Genomic DNA, 21,772 nt, shown 5'->3' on the forward strand with positions numbered 1-21,772 from the left:
AGAAAAAAAAAATCAGCACGTTTTTACCTATTTCTTCAGACTAAAAACGTTAAATATATTGGTGCTGCTGTGTTAATGTTTCAGATCAATTTAGATTTAATATTATTTATTGATTGAATTATTTTTTTCAGCATCAAATGGTTCAGTTGGTCAAAATGTTTCTAGTTTAAATAAGGAATGACAGATTTTTTTTATTTCAGGTACTTTCATACCGTTATCATGCTGTCCTCTCCTAAGTCCTCTTGACCGAAGTCGCGCAACAACACATTAGGTGCACTGCACCATAGGGCGCACCATACAATTAGGAAAACATTTACAACTTTTTAGTGTTGCTCGTTGTTGTGAAAATGTGGTAAAAACTTCCAGCAACTTGTTGCTTTATAAGGCTTTATGATTTACCCCCCCCCCCTCCTTCTATAATCACCCTCCTATCCCCCACCCAACACCCCTCTTTGTTTTTCCCTCCTTTTCTTTTCCATCCGGTCCAACAAAAAAACTGTTACAATCATATTTAATAAAAATGAAGTTTAGTCTAAATTACAAAAGGGGTTTATTCAAATACATATGTATCTGGTGTGTCAAAAGATTTATAACCCCGTGTTGTAAAAGTAAAATATTTCCAACACAAGAGGCCTTCAGCTCTCATTTGTTTGCTCAGCAGTTGGACAGGACAAGTAAAAAAAAAAAAGTTGCAGCTGTCTTAAATTTTTTTGTCTTGTTTTTAACAACAATCCATATTTGTCATATGTTACACAGCCTCTTACTAATGTTGAGAATTCTTTTGAAAAGCCTCAAACCAAATGCAATATTATTGTATAATAAATAAAGAAAAATAAGGATTTCCTAGAACAGAATTCTTAATCCTTGTGCTATCGTAGGCACTTTAACATTGGGAGTTGGGTGATCTAGACCCACAAGACAGTGCTCTGAACCTTTTTTCTTCAATGATTTGTGGTCTGGTGTCCATGATTACATGAAATTTTTCCACCTTTATCCACCTTTGTCATGGTAGGAATAAAACGTCAATGTAAGGGTGGGGTCATCTACAGCAGTGTTTTTCAACCAGTGTGCCGTGGGAGATGGTCAAGTGTGCCGTGGAAAATTGCCCTCATTAATTGATCTAAAAACATTTCCCATCTCCAGGAAATCAGCTCTTTGTTCATCCAAACAGGTCCTGATAAAACACTGAGTAGTTAGGAATATGAAAGATCATAAAATACTTTTTTCTTTGTGTTTATTTGATTCTATTAAAGACATTTTTATAAGAATGACGGTAACGCGATTTAGCTGCAGCTATAACTGTTATCTGAAAATTCCCGCAGCTTTTACCGTCTCCACGACTCCACCAACCATTCTTGAAGGCTTAATCACATGTCATCAGTCTGACCAATCAGAAGTGTTTAAAGTATTCACTTCCTTGTTCCAATTTAGCTCATAACTCACTCAGTTCCAACAAAAACACCAGCTAAAGCTCGTCTTTAGCGGTGTAGCTTTCCACAGAATCCGGTATCAGACCGTGGAACAAGTGAACAAAACCATGAAGCTCAGAGACGCGAGTCTTTCTGCCGTTTTGTGGCAGTTTTCACACTACATCTCCCATGATGCATTGGCTTAAAGCAGTGCTTCTCAATTATTTTTTGCCAGGCCCCCCCTAGGAAAAGAAAATGTTTCGCGCCCCCCCTGACCCCCCCCCCCCCCCATAACCCCCCCCATAACCCCCCCCCCACACACACACACACAGACACACTCGCGCGGTGACAATACATCAGGTCAGTATCTATAAAATTTGTATACCTAAAATTGTATCTTTTAACACTAACAAAAGAAAAAAGCAAAATAAATCCACTTTCAACAAATATTAACTTTATTTAGCCACAGAAACCCTGTTCTAGTCTAAAACAGAAAAGAAGCTGAAAGGAAGTCAGGACGTTAAAAGAGTCCCCCCCCCCAAATAGTACTGAAGTGCAGATATGTGCATTATGCAGAACAAAATCGTTTTGGTGACCCTGAAAATGCTACCACAGGGGTCCCCAATGCCAGAGAGCAGGGAGGCATAGAGGGAAAACTCCAGCCCAACCAGAAGAGCAGCCCCCCTGCCGTGCCAGGAGGGCATAACGCAGGGCCCCACCCCAGGAGAGCACCCTTAGCCCCAGGCAAGCTACCCACCACCAAGGAGTTCTGAGCATCCCCACACCCCAACCCCTAGGTACGAGCTAGGCCCCCACAAGGAAGACCCCTATGATGTCAATTTAGCGGCTAAAGAATTGTGCATCAAAACAGTAAAACCACGCATGAAAACCCCAAATCCCTGAATCAAAATGCATAAATTGAGAACCAAAACCTATAACCCAAAGCACAATCATATTTCTCAGTTGCTGATTGTTTACTCGCCATTCTGAAATCCTGTTTTTGAGTTACAGTTTTATTTTGAAATCCTCTTTTTGAGTTGCGCTTTAATTTTTTGCGGTTTTGATTCTAAAACCTTTCGACATGTAAAACAGCGACATGTCAGTCAAGGGGAGGGGAGGTGGGACATCCCCAACATCCAAAAACTCATTGGCTACCAAATAACACAGAGTCTTACGTCAACGTACTACTTTCAAAGGGTGAGTCCTTCATGTTTTTCAAATATTTTACTATATTAAACGTGCACTTTATGTAACCGGAGGACACCAGCACAGTCAGATGAGGAGCTCCACCAGTAGCTGCTAGGGAAAAAAGTTGTTAGAAGTAAGATGTTGCATGACAAACTGCCACCTTTGTTCTCCTGTGTTAGCATGCTAGCTAGCTTAATGCTAGCGGGGTTTCCAGCCCTCTTCATGACTTATGGATTAAACATGTTAAACCTGGGTTGATTGCCCGTGAATTGTCACTAGGATTACCGTAACCAATTTTTTTTTTTTTTCCAGAAGTACAATAATGTATAACCTAAAAGGTTTCTCAATATTTTTTAGGGTTTAAATTACAGGGAATTGAACAGAGCAACAATATTGCTGTACTCTTATTTACAAAATGTATGCGTCTGCACCATGCAGACTGTCAGAATGAGTGAATCAGAGCAGAGAAAATTGTAGCAGACCAGCAAAAACATGCTTTATTCCCCTTAAGATTATTTGAGTATTACACATTGAAGGAAAGAGATTCGTCTGTTTTTGAGTTCTTTCCATCCATGCGTGTTCGATAGTCGAGAGTGGTAAACAAACAAGGATTCAACCGGTTTAAAAATACACGGAGTTTATTTCCCTGACAATAGTACTAAACCACAGTTTAAAACATTAATGCAGATATATCTGGATTCTCAAGTAAAGATCTACTGACGCACAAGTTACATGCGAATTTCTCGTAGATTTTCCTAAGAACAATGGAAAACTTTAAAACCAGTCTTTTTAAGATGTGTTTGAATCTCCGCCTTCCGGAAAGATCATGGCCGCTGGTCCTCCGCCCCGGAACACTCTGATTCGTCAGCCGGTATCCCTCGTGCTTCCACCGGCCAATAGCTGAAGGTTGCAAAGTCCAGATCCGCTCCGCCTTTCCAGGGGTAGGGGCCCTTCACCGGCGCACACAATCCATGATCAAAAGGAGTCCTCCTCTGGTCCAAAGTAAATCCTACCAGCCAAACGAATACTCCATCGCCGGCACGAGATCAGAGGTCAGCTTCATCCTCCACATGAGAACACGAACCTGAACACTTTCCCAAGGATAAGGTGTTCAACCCAGATAGTAGAAATGTAGTCCATGACATATTTATTGCGTCTCTGGAAACTCCTAGATTTGCACAAAGAAGTCCTAGTTGCTGCTGCAACTACAAAGCACAACTGAAGGTCACTGGAGAATAAGTCCTGTTGAGTTCAAAATGAGTTCACTTCACACTAAAGATAAAGCTATAACATAATGAAGAATAAGATATTAAAACATACATTTTCTACATTTCCCTCTCTTGATCACACAAAGTGTGATCACCTAAAAGATTTAACACTACAACACTCAAAACAACAAAACATTACAAACCTAACCTAACCTGACAGCTGTGGTCTGAAGCCCGCACAATCTGGAACACAAAATATTTCAAAGGAGTTAGGCGTGCATGCATGAACGTGCAAGCGAAAACTGTCGGAGCATCAGTTAAACATTCAGTGTTCAGTCTGACAGGAAAAGGCTTGCGACGGCTCTGTGCTCCTGCGGCAACCACCCCTAAGGATGCTCATGCTCACAAGATCGACCTAACCCCTTGGCACAATGTCATTAATAAAAGTTACATAGTACAAAAACTAAAGTAGTAAATAAGGTAAACAAAACAAATTCAAAGTCTAATTCAGTCTAATTCAAATTCAAATAGTATAAAAAAAAACATAACCGTAAAAAAGATAACAGTTCCTGTAAAGCAAAAGAACACCTGGAATTAAGGGGGAGGAAAGCGAGACATGTTAAGGCAGAACAAAATCCCACAGATGACTAAAAGAAAAACAGAATTGTTAAACATAACAGCAAGCGTAATTCAGGAAATTACTTCCATCTCCTCCATGGGGTCCCATTGGAGGGGCTGTGATACATGCGTTTTACCTAAATAAGAATAGCAATACGTAAAATGCAACAAAATCCAAAAGGTCCTTCAGGGCCTCGAACACTCGCGTCCTTCTGTATGTCTCACAAGCGCTGACCAGCTTGGACCAGGCCTCCTATGAACTTCTCAATAAACCTGGTAATTAGAGATCTGATACAGAAGATACAACAGAACAGCTGTAAAAGAGCTTGGAGTGTCCACACATACGTACCTTCTCCTCAAGATGAATCTGCTGTGAATCTAAATATTGATTAGCGTTAGGGTCAGGAACTGTAAGATAAAAAACAATAACCAAAAACCATATCAGAAAAACAAAACACAAGACACAATGAGCTTTGAATCATGTTACGCCTGCGCAGGGGAGAGCAGCAAATGTGATGGGCAAAAGTCCATCAGTGTTTCTCTTCTGAAAGGTCTGCTCCACCTCGTGCAGTCATTAAGAACACAAGTGGGGAAGAAAAAATTCAAGACAAAAATAAATGTTCATTAGAGACAGGCGTATAACTGCCTTATCAACCCAGGACAGTGTCGTAAAACTTCCTCATCCTTGTTGAGGATGAGTGAACCACACACACAAAGCTGTAGAAAAAATGAAAAAGGTCAATCTGAGTTACCATTTAAACATCCTTTCTAAAGAAATACATTTAAATGATGATAATAATAAAACAATTTGACGATGACAATAAAACAAGTTCCTTAAGACTCCCTAATGTCCATCTCCCTCTCTTGGAGTGGAAACACTGCAGAGTCAAACAGAGATAAGGCACAAACACAAAACCAGATAAATTGAAAGGAAAAATATAAATTGAATAAAAATTGAACATAAAATAGGAGAACAACAAACAGATCAGTGCACCGTTTAGATTAACAGGCACTCTGTCCATGTTCCTGTGAAAAGCAAGATTACAACGTGAAGAAATGAAACCACTATTTGTCGTTGCCTTGCAGCCGTGAGGTCAGTCACCCTTGTCGTTTAGCCTTGACCTCAAGGGGTAGTAGGTTCCACAAAACAAAGAAGAAAATGTCTTCTATAACCACAAAGACTCAAGAAAACCATCATTTCTTTTACTGTCTCTGGACATTTATGCTGCAAAACAGACTTTCTATGCTCCGTAGACATTGAAGAGCCTGTGCTGGAAACAGTTGTACCTAAAAATGGGACTTCCCTTCTGCAACGTTGCAAATTCCTGTTAGACACTTCAAAACCCAAATCAAACAACGTCAAAAGAAGATCTTTCATTACTTGCAGGCAGGTTTCAGCAGTCGGTGCTGTTAGCAGGAGAACCTACATCAAAAACACAACCCTCTAAGAGCATAATATCCTGTCGGAGAAACTTTAAAAAGTGATTGAACATGCCAGGAGAATATTTAAATCCTTGTGGCAAGCTGTGTACTGCAAACGGATACCTTTATACTGAAATGCGAATAGATGTCTGCTATTTCATGTAATGGAATGCAAAAGAAAGCACTTGCTAAAGCAATAGCAGTGAACCAAGCACATGGTGGGGTTAAAGTTGAAAGCATGCGATGTGGATCAGACACAGGGAGGACTGGAGTAATGGTTACATCATCAACAGCCCTTAAATCATGTGCCATGCGATACGTTTTATTATCTACTTGTAAAACCGGTCTCAAAGGAGTAAACCGTGAAAAATACGAATGCTCAATTACACCAGAGTTCCACAAACTAATCAGAATTTCCTTCATCTGCATCCTTCACTCAGCTGCACTGAGATCTAAAAACATTTGCTCCTGCAGTTACCTGACTCTCCACCGGGGAAGCGGTGAAGCATGAACAAACATCAAATGAACCTGTTGACCATGAAGCATCAGAGAGCATTTTTAACATCACCTCTGCATCTTCATGATCTGTCTTCTATCTGCTGCGATGACTGACGATGTAGAAATGCTCCAGAACTGAGGAGTTAGTCTTTGAAGAAAAAATTTTTCCTGTACATATTTATTAAGGGAGAGAAGTGAACACCTGAAAATCACAGTTTAGACAGTTGTTTGTTTACATCCCTCTCAGTCATGGGTCTGAGTTGCCGAGCTTCATGACCAGGGGAGTGCTAATTCTATGTGCGATACAGGTGTGACTAACTTCCGGTATCATGGCAAATGTGAGTGTGAGAATGCAAAATAAACTGTACACCCTCTTGACCAATATATATGTCAGTGTAGTTTAAAATGCCACGTATGGCCGTCTACCTGATGAAATGCTTCCCGGTACAGTTGATCATCCTCTTTGTCATAATAGAATGTGCAGTTCAGGTCATCGGAGGCGGAAAAATATTGCTTCCAGGACAGGAGTCATGGCATCCAAACCCGAAATACATGGACACACCTGGCGTTTCAGGGCCCTCTGGATCCAGCAGGTGTCAGCAGTGGGGGTTGGCTGTGGGGTGTGGCATGGCATCCAGTCTGAAAGAATGCTGGCTCCTGTTTTGACAAAAACGTTCCGTCCCAACAGATTCACAGGCGTGTGTGGTGAATGCACAAATGAATGTTCCACCATCTGGTCAAAAGTCAGTCAGATGGTCTTTTGCAGGTTTTGTGGAGTCATATGTTCATTTGTCAGAGCTGATGGAGGCAACCGGCAGTTTATAGAGGAACACATTGCACCAGTGTCCATTCATGGAGTTACCTCTGAGCTTGAAAGGAACCATGGCTCCTGCATCACCAAGTGGTATTGTGTAACTTGCCACCTGTGGTCCTTGCCACGGTGGAGGAGCTTGGAGCGGTTGTGGGTGCTGTTCATGTCCTCTGCTCCTGGTTTGTGCATCCTGCTGTTGGGTACCTTGTTGTGGGCAGTCGTTGCCATATGTCCTGAGCGCCACAGATGTCATTTCCAGCTGCTGCTGGGGGGGTCCCTGGGTGGCTCACGCCTTCCAGGAGGGGATACCCGTCCTCCTGTCCTGGCCTCCGATACCTGAACATTGCTACAGGTCCTGAGGGTATTTAAACTAATCATGTTGTTTGCTTTTTTTTTTTAAAACAACTTCATTATCCCGTGTGGATTTTTCCTGCAGTATAAATAACTGTTTTTCAGTTGTTCAACTCCTCCCTTTGCCCCTTTTCTGCAAATGTGCTCTGCAGTGATGAATCAGATGTATTTTAAATCGACTCTTATCACCTCGCAGACGCTCCGATGCATTCTCCATGCATGCAGTCATGGCTTCATTTGATTAGCGGAGCTGACCTGAGGGTCAGACACTCCTAACACGGCTCCTTCCTGTGAAGCCAGAGAACTGAGAAATGCTCTTTTTGTCACTCACCCAATGAAGCAGAGGGGGTTTGCTGTGTAAAGATTTATGAGGTCTCAGGACTGCTCTGCGCCTTTCCTGCAACATTAAAGCTATGTGCTGCTTGGAAAAAACATGTTGTTACTGCAGATGTTGTTAAAGCAGATTTGTTACTGTCATGCTTTCTTTTCACCATCACCAACTCTATGGATGCTAAAGTCAGTTAATCAATGATGAAAATCAGCAAAGGAAAAAATCCCTAAACTTTTCTCTGAACTATATGACGGATGTGGAGCCAAATCTTTGAAAAATACATTTTCTTAGATGCATTCTGGCAGCTAATCATTCAATTCTAATCCAGAAACAAAGACAAATTGTTTTGACTTACCATTAAGGACTATCTGTCCTACAAAAAGAATTTTGAGAAGTGCTAAAAGCAACAAAATTCCACAATTTAGGCTATCCCTTACTTAGCTAAAAACACAATTCACACTCAAACAACAGGTTCATTAAAACACAGACAATCAATACGCAGACAATAACTTTTAACAGTTTTCTCAAAACCACACCAAAAGATATAACACAACAAATTAGGCACCTTACACATAAACCAAATAAACCATTTCACTGAAATGAATCGTTTATCACTAGCATTAACATTCATGTTCTCCCTTCTTCTGTACTACTAGAACTAGCACCTTTCCTTACCATACCTTTCTGTGTCCACAGACCCTCTATCACTGCACATGCCTTTTATCTCTTCTCTAGTTCACTGCTTTGTCCTTTTCCCATTCTGTACAACATCCACTTACACTGTTTTCAAACTATAATTACATCAAAACATGGGATCTGCTTCAACTTTCATCTTTAAACACCAATAAATCTTTTACCAACACTAAGTAATCTGGGAAATATTAAAACAAACATACAAAATAAATTACCGTAAATTCCGGACTACAAAGCGCACCCGATTACAAGCCGCACCCACCCATATTCACGTGTTTGACTGCTTTTATACATACACAAGCCGCGTCAGAGTACAAGCCACGCATGTGTTAGCCGATATTGTCATCCTGACAGATCACGCCCAGCATCCCAGAGTGAGTGCAATTTATTAGCACATTGTGGGTGGTGCCAGTTTTGCCTCTGGGTCACGTATTTGAGTGTATCGATATCTGTCAAACAGCATGGACCTATATTCTGTTCACAAGTCCCTCAGTTATGGTGTTTTTATTTCATTTTTTTTTTTACTTATTGACAATCTAGGTATCTAACATAAAATTACAAACAGTAACCATATAATCAACATTACATCCCTCAGTTATAATGAGGAAATTTACATCCGCGATTCCACATTTCCCATGAGTCTTAGGGGCTAAAGGCGGGGCCAACGCCCGGCTCGCCATTCTGTTGTACGTGTTTAAGAATTAGCAAGTAGCAGCAGTGCATGGAGGGGTGAACGGGAAAAGCTCTCCTTCCGCTTGTGTCGCAGCAGCGTTATGGGAGTAACAGGACTGGTTAGAAAACACAACGGTAAAATAAAGCAGCGGCGACTGAAAAGCGCGCGCCTCAGCGTGATACGCGCGCCTCAGTGCGGCGCGTGCGTCAGAATTCAGAAGCCTCTGCACTCCGCGGACGCCTCTGCGCTCCGCTCCCGCCCCGCGCGCTCCTTGTCTCCCCTTCCTATCTACTCCGACACCTCTGGCCAGGGCAGCTTCAAGGAGGAGCACTTCGTCCCCGTTGCGCCGGTGGATGGAGCAAATCGTTTCTGTGCAAAGCAATCGGACTTAATACTGTACGTTTTGTGTATGAGGGGCGGATGCGTTGTTACGTGTGGAAGCCATCAGACTGCCATTGGCCCCGCAGCTCAATCAGCAGGAGATGTCTCCAGCTCACACGGAGGCTGTGAGTTTTTCAAAGCAAAATTCCGCTTTTACGGTTTCCTTAGAAACCGTAAATGGAGTGTAAATTCACTCCATGCGCTGTTCTCTCCGTCACGCAGCAAACCGGCTTTTCCAAACCCGTTGGTGACGGTGGACTTTTTTACGCTGCTTTTAACGATTGCTTTTAACTTGAAAGCTTCATCATAATGTAGCGGCGATCACGTGCACGTTGGGTCTAATGGCCCCAAAGGATTCTGGGATGCGGCCGGGCATGCGTGTTTCGTTTTGTTGAACCATGACTGAAGTGTCTAAGACCTGAAGTCAAGTCCATGCTGTTTGGCTGCTAAGAGGTGTGTTGAATAAAAATGCCTCGTGCTTGGTGTTAGATAGAGAATTCAAACTATTCACTGAGTTCGAAAGTACGTACATGGCGGCCGCCAATTAAATCCATAAATTAGCCGTGTCACTGAATAAGCCGCAAGGCTGTAAGCGCAGGAAAAAAGTAGCGGCTTGTAGTCCGGAAATTACGGTAAACATTACAAACATTCTTTTAAAGGGAGTCCGGATCTAAACCAACAAATACTTACAATTAGTTTCAATAGCATTACTTTTTAGCAAAACTTAACTAAATCATGGTAATTAGGAAATACAAAATAAAGTAGAGACATGATGTATTCAAAATAAGAAAAACGAAATAATTGCAAAATCATTTTACACAAAATATATTGGACCGATATTACCTTACTGTGTGAATTTGCCTTACTGTGTTAGGCAGTTATTTTCGTTCGAACAGAGGCAGAACAGAGACTGTTGCTGCAGGCTGCAGCTGTAGTCAAGCTGCTGTTGTGGCTTAAACTTCCGTCGGAAGCGCTGCTCATAGACGCCTTTCTACTTAAAAATCTTCTTCGTCGAACCAAGACCACTGAAATTTGTTTTTATCGACGTCTTACAACCGAGGTCATGACCACGCTCAATAACTACGATGTCATTTGTTATTTTACCACAAATTAGATCGCAAACTCTTAAGCTTTGTTCCGTGAAAGTTTAGCGCAGGTTGAACATTCTGGTCTCCATGGACGCCGTCACGCCGACCACATGGTCCAAACAAAGCCAATCAGATCTGTCGACGCATTCGAAAGAAACTAAAACGTCCCTTTATTGGCCAATTCGAAACAAGATGGCCACGTCCATAGAGAAAACAATTCACACAGAAACATGGAAAATAAAGCCAAAATTCACCGATTTCAAACAGTTTTTCATCCCATACTTTCCAAAATCTCATGCATACATTTCATTCATAAGCAGTCACGTCTCCAAAATCTCATACATTCCGTCCGTTCATCAGCGATCACGTCTGTATTGTCGTCAGTCAGTCGTCAAGTCATGTTGTTGTCCTGACAAAATGCACAATTTACCTCATCTTCTGTCAAATTCACCTTTCATGTTTATTTTGAATCCATCTTTGGTTTCTCTCCGCGTATAAAAAAATAATTTGTAGAGGCCGACGCCTCCTTGGTGTTTCCGAAAATCCTAGACGCGCAAAATTAGTTCCTATAATAACTCTGTTTTTTGTAAGGGATTTCTTAACAGGTTGAACAGACGCAAACCTAGTCAATTTGCTGCTTTCCAAATATCACAAGCTCCCAATTTGCCAACGTTCAATTTTGTACAGGCCGAACAGACGAAAAACCTGCATAATTATAATTGTCCAATTTTTCAAAATTTTTTACTGCCGCCCAAAGTGTATATTTTGCCACCGTTCAATTCGCTGTTCTAGGGAGGGTGAACCCAACACTTATTTATTCGGGTGCGCTCGCCCGTTCGTTCGTATAGGGTACACTGTGCCACCCATACAATCGACTTCTCCTTTAATTTGAGTTCATCAATACGCAGACTTTACAAAAGGCTCTGCTCACCATGATTATGAATGAGGCCTCTGAAGAAGTCGACCGCATGGCAGGAAGCATCCCCAGACTTTGTCGAAAGTCTCAGAAATCTCGTAATAAGCCACTATGTGGTCCAACCGGTCTGGTCCGCTTTCTTTCGCCCCCGACTTCACGTCTCGAGGTCACCAAAATTGAAGGAAAGAGATTCGTCTGTTTTTGAGTTCTTTCCATCCATGCGTGTTCGATAGTCGAGAGTGGTAAACAAACAAGGATTCAAAAGGTTTAAAAATACACGGAGTTTATTTCCCTGACAATAGTTCTAAACCACAGTTTAAAACATTAATGCAGATATATCTGGATTCTCAAGTAAAGATCTACTGACGCACAAGTTACATGCGAATTACTCGTAGATTTTCCTAAGAACAATGGAAAACTTTAAAACCAGTCTTTTTAAGATGTGTTTGAATCTCCGCCTTCCAGAAAGATCATGGCCGCTGGTCCTCCGCCCCGGAACACTCTGATTCGTCAGCCGGTATCCCTCGTGCTTCCACCGGCCAATAGCTGAAGGTTGCAAAGTCCAGATCCGCTCCGCCTTTCTAGGGGTAGGGGCCCTTCACCGGCGCACACAATCCATGATCAAAAGGAGTCCTCCTCTGGTCCAAAGTAAATCATACCAGCCAAACGAATACTCCATCGCCGGCACGAGATCAGAGGTCAGCTTCATCCTCCACATGAGAACACGAACCTGAACACTTTCCCAAGGATAAGGTGTTCAACCCAGATAGTAGAAATGTAGTCCATGACATATTTATTGCGTCTCTGGAAACTCCTAGATTTGCACAAAGAAGTCCTAGTTGCTGCTGCAACTACAAAGCACAAGTGAAGGTCACTGGAGAATAAGTCCTGTTGAGTTAAAAATGAGTTCACTTCACACTAAAGATAAAGCTATAACATAATGAAGAATAAGATATTAAAACATACATTTTCTACAACATCAATAAAATTATTAGTGATTTTTAGGTGGTGGTTTTAAAAGTGACTATTCCTGTATGTTTGTTGTTTACTATAAGGGCCATTGTTATGCATGCCATAACAAAAAGGGCAGAAATACTGAGCCAGCTACGACGTGGATGTCTACAACTTTTTGAAGGTTATGGAAACAATTTAATCTTAATTTTTCTCTTCTTTTTTGGTTAATTGACTTTGCTGTTTTTGTTTCTTTCCAGATGCAGGCCCCAAAAACGCCCGCGGTGTGATGCAAAGATGGTCTGGTAGGCTCACAGACATCTCCTGTTAACTAAAAGAGAAGCATTTAACATTGTAGTGCATTTTGCCCACAATTACATTGACTACATGCCCAGGCACACTGTCTGCTTCCCATTTCTCAGTGCCTGCACAAAAACAGTGACTTTTTCCATCACCCTATGTCTTTTGAGGAGTTTTAAAAAAAGTTATTTCAATTTCTCTGAATTGTGGTTCAGAATTTCACAGAATCTAATGCACTTTAGTCTGTGTTTCAAAGATCTTTGCAAAACCATCTTTTGTACAAAATACATTTAATGGTCAAGCATTAAAAAGTGAAGCTTTACAAAATACCAGTGGTGATTATTAGCCATTTATTTTCTTAAAGGGGGGCAGTATTATGTAAGGCAGAAGAGATCTGTTCACATTGTTAGTTTTTGTTACATCCTGCTGTGATGACATGCATAGTGCAGTACAGACATGTAAATATCTTGGCCATGGTTTTCCGATGTCCCACAAGGGTTGAACAATAGTGACAGGTCTGAGAGGAAAGAGGAAAACCACAGAGGGAACAACAACTCCAACAGTTTCCTGCTCTGCCTGGTTTAAGTTAGACTGTAGTCCAATGTCCACAGCATCCAGCACACAAAGAAAAATGTATTAAACAAAGTTAAAATGAGAATATATGTATACCTTAAATGATACTCAATAGCTGCATATTGTGAGAGTTAACTTCCTTTGTGAACCTACAATATTTAAGGTTGAGAATAAAATGGTCTTGGAATACAGTTCAGAATCAGAAAAACTTTATTGATCCCACATGTGGGAAATTTGTTCTGGTACCTCGAAAAAAAGTGTTTCTGAATCACAAAAAAATGTCCTTTTTTTTTTTTTCAATAGGGATGAACTTGATCTGATCCCAAACTAGGAAAGGTGTCACTTAGCTTTCACTTTCTTACAGCAATATGTTGCTGTTGTTCAATCCATCTGTAATCCCTAAAGGAAATATTTGAAACCTTATAGCAGGTGATACATTAATGTACTTTTTGAAAAAAAAATTTGGTTAATCCTATTGACAATTCACGGTCAATCAACCCAGGTTTTACATGGCCGATCCTGACAATGTCGTAAAAAATCGACTTTGTTTAATCCATAAAAGTCATGAGGGCTGGAAACCCAGCTAGCATTGAGCTAGCTAGCATGCTAACACAGGAGAACAATGGTGATAGTTTGTCATGCAACATCTTACTTCTAACATCTTTTTTCACTAGCAGCTACTGGTGGAGCTCCTCATCTGACTGTGCTGGCGTCCTCCGTTTACATAAAGTACACGTTTGATCATTTAATATAGAATAATATTTGAAAAACATGAAGGACTCACCCTTTGAAACTAGTATGTTGACGTAAGACTCGGTGTTATTCGGTAGCCAATGAGCTTCTGGATGTTGGGGATGTCCCGCCTCCCCTCCCCTTGACTGACATGTCGCTGTTTTACATGTCGAAAGGTTTTAGAATCAAAACCGCAAAAAATTAACGCTCAACTCAAAAAGAAGATTTCAAAATAAAACTGTAACTCAAAAACAGGATTTCAGAATGGCGAGAAAACAAATCAGCAACGGAGAAATATGATTGTGCTTTGGGTTATAGCTTTTGGTTGCAAATTATAGGTTTTGGTTCTCAATTTGTGCATTTTGATTCACAGATTTGGGGTTTTCATGCGCGGTTTTACTGTTTTGATGCACAATTCTTTAGCCGCTAAATTGACTCCATAGACCCGCCCCATGCTCCGGGCAACCACCCACCCAGCCCACAGTTGGTCCAGGAGAGAGCAAGGCAGGGGCACCCCTGCCCCGGAGGAGGACGCCCAGGAAGAAAGGTGGGTTCCACTTGTGCTGCAAACACAGCTGCAACTTCTTAATAGACCACTTATTTTTGGTAACTTCTCAGTTTAGCATCTATCAAAATTTGGGATTGTTCAGCCATTTAAACCGCATAATGCAATTTCTTTCTAGTGTTTCTTTATATTATTATTTCTAATTCTGGGATCCAATCGTAACCCAGAGACAAAAACTCACACCTCGTCCCATTGCCTTAGGAGATTCTTCCGTAGCAGCGAAGAGGCATTGTCTCTCCCTCAGACCCTAGATCTCAGCTTTGAGGTTTCACCATAATTTTGAAGCCATGGTGAGGTGGTCAGTCCACATCAGGTGAATAATGTTCATTTGAAATAAAAGAAGCGTCAAATTTACAGGTGTTTACAGACTTCCCCCGATCCTCAAACAGAAAACCATACAAATAAATGCTGTCAGCAGTTCCTTGTTAAGGAACTCTATTTTGAATTTTAAGTTTAATTTATTTTCAAACCACTATAGTTTTTTTTTCACCTTCTAAATAAAAATGTTGCGTTGACAGAATAAAAGGTTATAACCCCAGCTATAGCTGAGCTGCAACGTATTCCTCAAAAATATAGTTGCTATGCCCTCATAATAAAAATCAGCATGTCCTGCTGTTGAATACTGCTGTTCATAAATGCTGCACTTTATACTACTACCAAGAAAAAGCAATGGGAGGTGTGCTTTAAAAATATACCAACTTTGATAAAATGGAGTGTTATCAATTTGTGAGTTTTACATTCCAAAAGGTTTTAAATTAGTTGGTTTGAAACTTGTAATTTCATTACAACTCTATATTAAACTGCTTTATAAACACAGATGGACATGAAATTTGCCTCAAAGCTCATTAGTATTTCTATGTTTCTCTTGCAATAGGGCTTTTAAATTCATAGCATTAGGCCAAGTGAAATGCAGGGGGGCTTTCAACCAGATGGAACAGAATAACGTGCATTCACCAAGAAAAATGCAACAACAAAAGACATTTCCACAGATCTTTCTTTTTGACTAATGAATTCCAAAAACAGTTTCAAGATTATTAAACAAGAAAAAGCCACAAGCTAGTGAATGTTGCATCTGATATGTATGACTTAGGCCACTAATAAAAACGTAAAAAAAATGTTGCTTTTTTTGTGACTTGTTTCTGATCAGAGATTAATATTTCATTTAATTCCTTTGAAAAATAATCTAGGATTATTTTGCATCCTGGTTATTATTTTTGGGTGTAACAGTTCTATCACTTCATGTATAAATGCATGGAAATATAAAAGAATAAAATAAAATACCAGTGGCTTGAAAAAACAGTTCAGAAAGACAGCTTGACACAGAAGTATTAAGAAAAAATGAACAAATTTTATTTAAAATTGCCTGCACTTCATATTTCCCCTGATCATGTTTTATTTTACCTTTATTTAATCAGGTGATTCATCTCATTACCTGTTGTCATTAATAATACACACTTGGCCAGTTTAAAAGCTGAAGTGGATCATGGAAACAACAGAATGGCAGTAAAGCATGTCATACCAATTAAAGGCTACTAAGAGAATTTTCTGTACTATTGCACGGCCACACTACTTTAAAAAACAAGAAGGGTGTTGTCATGGCTACAGTAAGGAAGGACAACCTCCAAACAAAAGTGGCAAAATTCAGAAAAACCATTCCAAAAAGATATGTAATGTGTCCAATAATAACCAGACAGCTGAAGTGTGCCATAATGATCCTGCAATAACCACACATGTGTTGTTAAGGGAACTCTACTCATTTGGATACTACTTTTTCCAGACATGTTCAACCTGACAGGAACAGCATTGGAACAAACCTCAGTTGAGGATGTAACTCAGTAAGTAGAGAAGTTCAGGGTCTGAAAGTTGGAAGTTTGATTCTGTTCTTTTTGAATGTTAGCGTGCTCGAGGGCAAAATGCTAAAACTCCCAATGTCAACTTATGTAAAAAAAATAATTTTTTCCCTTGTAAATATTCTTTCCCCTTTTATAACCATTTGATATACACATTTCTGTGACTCTTGTCTCATTCAAATGACCAAAAGTGTCCTTAATAACTCCTTGTAGATAACTTGGTCCATGTTTTCTGGCCTGTAATTCATCATCATTCAACTAGTGGCAGTAGAAGGGCTTTTTCTGCTCATTTTCAAAATGGTTGCCTCCAAGAAATCTCAAACACTTAGGCTGTGTCCGAATTCCTACCCTAATCCCTAACTACTAAAACCCTATGTAGTGCGGCACTATATAGTTCTCTGAATTTTAAAAGCAATTCGCACACCCATGCTCACTACTTTTCTCTTTCAGGTGTTGTTCATAAGGCGCTTGACACGGAAAACAAAGTGGCGCATTACCGCCACCACCTGGTCTGGATGCGAAGTTATTAGTCCATGGCAATATTTATTTTTTATTTTTGTGCCGCTGAACGATTTACTGCCTCTTATGACGAGGCATTTTTTTCTGTAGTTTTCCCTTCTACCTTACTGAAAATGGCTTTGAATATGAATCTGTCCGTGTTCCTGGCTATAATTCAACCATTTTTTGTGAGATCAAACCAAAAACAAGCAGCATCACAGGGCGGCAAGGAGAACCAGACGTCTCAGAAGATTTCCACTGGAACCCCAGGCTAGACATGAACAACTTGTGAGTTAAACTTAAGCATTTGTTATTTATTGTGCTCAAGGTTACACAGTCTGCTGGGTAAGAGTTTAACATTCTTTTTCAACATTGGATGAGTTGTATAGTCTAACTACATGAAACACTTGTGAGTTCAACGTTTACTATTTTTTATTCAGAGTCAAACCATATCACTTGTTTTAAACAAAAATACTTTCATTTTGAAAAATTTATATGAAAATCCAAAAACCCACCCAAAAATTACACGAGATTTTTCAGCATTCATAAATACTTTATAAATTAAAATGTAAGACATCAAAATAAATAGAAACATTCAAAAAATTAAATTTAATTTTCTCAATGAAATAATTATTGTTCCATTTTACAGGGTCTTCTACATCTCTACTGTTTTGCAAACATAAAGTTGTCTGTCCTGGCCCTTTATGCTGACGGTCAGTCTGACACAAGACCTGATTTTCGGTTGACCTGCAGGACCATCAAGCATCTGGTGGAGCAGCTTCGGATTTCTCACACTCTGGGGTGGGCACAGGAGACTGATAGGTAGATAGTGGTAGCCAGAGCGTTTGATATTACACGGTCCACTGTGAGGGACATTGTCCACAGGACGGCAGGCCGCATCCTCCAGCTGATGAGCAGGGTCATCCGGCTTCCCAGTGGGAATGAACTACCACGAGTCGCCTCTGGTTTTTTAGCAGCTCGCTGGGTCTTCCGCCTTCCAAAAGGTCGTGGGGAGCATCGATGGCTGCCACATAAGAATAAAGGCCCTAAAAGAAAATGCAGCTTGTTATTTTAACAGGAAGCTTTTTTATTCCAATCAAATGCAGGCTGTATGTGACTCAAATGCCAAATTTATAGATATTTTTGTTGGGAATCAAGGATCACTCTATAATTCACAGGTTCTACGTAAACGCCCAAATTTTGTAAATCAAACACACCCACCTGAAGGATCCTTTTGGGTGATGGTGGGCATCCCTGCATTGCACATCCCATCATGCTGCTGACATCCTACAGGGAACCCCTGAGGAATGCGGTCCAGGGGACTGGTTGGAGCCACAGATGTTGAGCCATTCTGGACAATATTCGCCAATCGAGTGAACATCGATCCACAATGATTTTTTGTAGAGACTTCTGGGAAATTTCTAGTGCACAGGATTTTTGAACTGTAGATTCGGACACCCCTAAAAAATGGCACCTGCACTATATAGTGGACTATATAGGGGTTAGGGGGGTAATTTCGGACACAGGGTTAGTGTAAAAAAGTTTAGCTAATTTTAAAACACAATGGAGAGAATAACTAATCTGTTATTGTACATTTTAAAAATTAGTACTTGTTTTATTGAAAGAATGAAATATTTGTTGATTATTATTTCTTTATAATACCGTTACATGTGTTAAAAATGTGTAAATCAAATTGCTTTTTTCCTGAACATTCTTAATATTTTTCATTTTAAAGTTGCACTTTGATTGTCTTTTGATCTGTTTTCAATGCGTTTACAGTGGTCTTTTAATTATGATTATGCTGTTTTTAGCCAAATTTAAAAAGTTTTGTTGTATTCTTAGACATAGATTTGCAGAGCGGCAGTAGTAACTTGTGAAAAATGGACACCAAGAACACATTTTATTAGGTGGAATAACCTGTGTCTGGTAAAGCAGTGGTCCCCAAACTTTTAAATGCCACGGACCAGTATGACATCAGACAAAGTATTCACGGACCGGTCTTAAAGATTTGGCAGACAATTATTGTAGCAATGCTACGACGAAGGAGGTACAGAGACGTGAGACAACGTACTTTTTTTGCCACGCATGATACTGTACATTGCACATGTGTCATCATCCTCTCCCCTTCCCACACTCATGGTGAAAAAACTAAGTACTATATTTTAAATGTACCTTTCTCATTTTTGGAAGTCGAAGGCTTCTCTTCTGTCTCCTGGCTGGGCATTTTCTCTTTTGCAAAGAAACTTTCCATAGACGTTTGTTTTTTTACTCATTTTGCTAGCTCCTGGTATTTATTTTAGCGGTAATCCATCACATGACCGGGAAGAGCCCCTTGGCCTGCGTCAAGAGTGACATAGACGGATGTAACAGAAAATCGGGCAATTTTACAAAATAGCATCTTTCAGATTCCGAAATAAATAAAACGGAAGTAAGTTAAATTATTTATTTTTTCTGTTCGGCCCGGTAACAAATGACCCACGGACCGGTACCGGTCCATAGCCCAGGGGTGGGGACCTCTGCTCTAAGGCAAAAAGGAATAATGACTGTACTGGTTCCAAAATGCAGAACAAAGGGATTGGAACCTTGGGCAAAAATATAATAAGTCAGCACAGCTCCAACTCAGGACACAACTGCTTTTCAGCCTCCTGCTCTGCTCTCTCTGCATGCCTCCCTGGTTGAGGCCTCCTCTGACTTAAATACCTGGCAGGTGCTGATCAAGAACATTAGCTACACCTGCCAGGTGAGCAGAATGACAGGGGATGCTGCACAGCAATAGCAGCAAGACGTAACAGGTGTGTTAAATAAAATAAATAAATAGATAAATAAATAATGAAATACATAAATATGTAAAGACAAATATCAAAAAAAATAGAGAACATAAATAAATTAGATTAAATAGACCCCAGTCCACTCTTTTTAATTGTACCTTTTTAAATACATACACACACACACACACACACACACACACACACACACACACACACACACACACAAGTGGAGGATGGTCATGTTGTGCCCTGTCTCCCGTCCCTCAGACTGAGTGGGATGGGCCGGGGTCTGCTGCCGGGGTGTTGGTGGCGTCGTGGGGGTTCCTGCGTCCCTGACCTTGCGGCTCTTTTCCACGCAGAGAGGGAGTCTACAACATCTGAGCGGGGTGGACCGTATCTCCCGGGAAGATATGGTGGGGCCCTTATTTTGGGCAGAACAGGGCACCCAGCTCTGCATGCTCTCTGTTCCTCCTACTCCTTGGCCGGGGGCTGCCCGGTCTTGGCCTCCGTCTCCATGGCGGGGATCCGGTGTACAAGAGAGTGGTTGCTCCCGGGTCTTTGTCTGACGATGGGGCTCTTGTATGCCTGGATCGGCCGGGTTGCTATGCTGCCTACCCCTAGCTCTGGGGTATGGGGAGCCAGTTTAGCTCGTGCTGGTTTGCGGTGCCTTCCGTCCATGAAACCAGGGTTCGACTCCGGGCTGCTCCCTGTTCCCTTCTCTACCTCTGTGCCGGTCCCAAGCCCGGTTTGAGAAGGTTGCGTCAGGAAGGGCATCCGGCGTAAAACATTGCCAAGTTTACCATGCGACTTGTTCGCTGTGGCGACCCCTGATGGGAGAAGCCGAAAGAGGAAGATTTCCTCCTACCCTCCCCTCTCTCTTCGCTCTGTTTAAAAAAAGAGAAACTATATATTTTTAAAACATAAAATGAAACAAATAGATAAAAAAACAAAACAAAAAGGGGTTTGTACAAATTTACATCCTGGTCATGGGAAGATACATAACCTCTTTTTGTATTAGTAAAACCTGTCCAACACAAAAGGCCCTACAGTTCCCACCTGTTTGCTCAGTTGTTGAACAGAAAAAGTTAAAAAATAAAAATAAAAGTATTTCCAAATTGATCAAATCAAACTTAATTTGTAAAGCACTATTCTGACAAAAGTAGCTCAAGGGTTTTACCTATTTGAAAACCAAAAAGCAGTAAGAATAAAATTAAATAGATAAATAAAATTAATTCTATATTCACAACATTCCAAAGACAAAAAATCAGTATCAATATTGGCAATACTAGTTCCCAGTATCTCCCAGTCCTACTCCCACCCTAGTATGAACACAATGGCTGTTAATGATGTATGATACACCCCACCCAAAATATGTACAAATTGTAATAATCATTAGAATGTATAATATTACAGTAAAAGGTATTCCCTTATTGTACACTATGATCATGTTTTTTTTTCCATGAGGTGGTACATCAGTTGTGCTCCAAACAAGCTGGATGTAATACCAATAAACCACCAGTTTATCTATGCTGAGATTTAAAAAAAGGGTTTATCTTTCTAAACACTGGATAGATTACATTTAATTTATTTGAGATTAAACAAAATATAAAATGTTGACATTAAATAATTTTTATTTAACAATTTTGTTGAGAATGGACAGCAATTTCTTGTGTTTGACCAAGCAAGAAATAAACTTAGTCTTTTAGGTCATGAAAAATCTTGATACTTTGAAAACAAAAACATCAAATTATACATTATTTTATTTTATTTTTCTGTAATAATAACTGTTATCATGAATTTAGGTCAATCTGGCATTTTTCTCCAGATTCTCTGCATTAAACTGATAATTGCATGTGACATACAAATTACCCGTACAAGTTGCCAGGGGGAGGTAATGGTGCAGTTTATATTGGTCCGTAATATCAGTAGAAAACTGCAAGTGTTAAGG

Source organism: Oryzias latipes, chromosome 20 (genome assembly GCF_053564925.1).
Source record: "Oryzias latipes strain Hd-rR chromosome 20, Olatipes_Hd-rR_3.1".
Classification (NCBI taxonomy): Eukaryota; Metazoa; Chordata; class Actinopteri; order Beloniformes; family Adrianichthyidae; genus Oryzias; species Oryzias latipes.